The 543-nt window shown below is 66.7% G+C and overlaps 1 protein-coding gene across 3 annotated transcripts in view; it reads left to right on the top strand.

Annotated features, from left to right (window-relative positions):
- The first annotated feature begins 483 nt into the window (after positions 1–483).
- The window catches only part of DEK (DEK proto-oncogene), a 42,702-nt gene continuing 42,642 nt past the window's right edge, over positions 484–543 (top strand). Inside the window, exon 1 of one of the 3 annotated variants that reach the window (XM_019523280.1) lies at positions 484–528. The gene's annotated coding sequence lies outside the window, so the exon portion shown is untranslated. The remainder of the gene's footprint in view (positions 529–543) is intronic. The other 2 variants (XM_019523300.1, XM_019523289.1) reach the window with 2 other exon arrangements.

The following is a 543-nucleotide window of genomic DNA, read 5'->3' as shown; positions in this document are numbered from 1 at the left end:
CGCATCCTCTCCCTCCCACTCCGCAATCCGGGGCGCTGATTGGCCACGACCTCCGAACGCTCCAGCCCTCGTGCTCTCCAGCCGCCTTCCAAACAGGCAGCTGCGTGCTCAGCTTCACCTTCACGCCCCCCTCCCCACCCCCAGCTTTCCGCTCACTTTAATCTTCGTCACACCCTCCGCCCCGGATCCTTGGGCGCTGATTAGTCGCCGCCACCCAACGCTCTCACGCCCCCTTCCATTCCGGCTAGCGCAGCCTTCCGCGCCTATCCCGGAACCCGGGGCACTGATTGGCTACTAGTTCCGCACGCTCCCGCCCTCACAGTCCCGCACCGCCTTCCAAGCAGGCAGCTGCGTGCGCAGCCTTCCCCTCTTTCCCCCCCTCCTCCAGCCCCCTCGGAATCCGGGGCGCTGATTGGCCGCAGCCTTCCCGCTCCCTCCCCCCGCTCGGAGAACCCGCCATTTTGAAAACACCGTCGATTCCGCGAGCGCTAGCTCGGCGCCCTACTAGTCACTTCCAGCCGCTTCAGACCCGCCGCTAGTGGC

Source organism: Gavialis gangeticus, unplaced genomic scaffold (assembly GCF_001723915.1).
Source record: "Gavialis gangeticus isolate Ggan-Ray unplaced genomic scaffold, GavGan_comp1, whole genome shotgun sequence".
Classification (NCBI taxonomy): Eukaryota; Metazoa; Chordata; order Crocodylia; family Gavialidae; genus Gavialis; species Gavialis gangeticus.
This window is presented reverse-complemented; position numbering and strand designations above follow the sequence as displayed.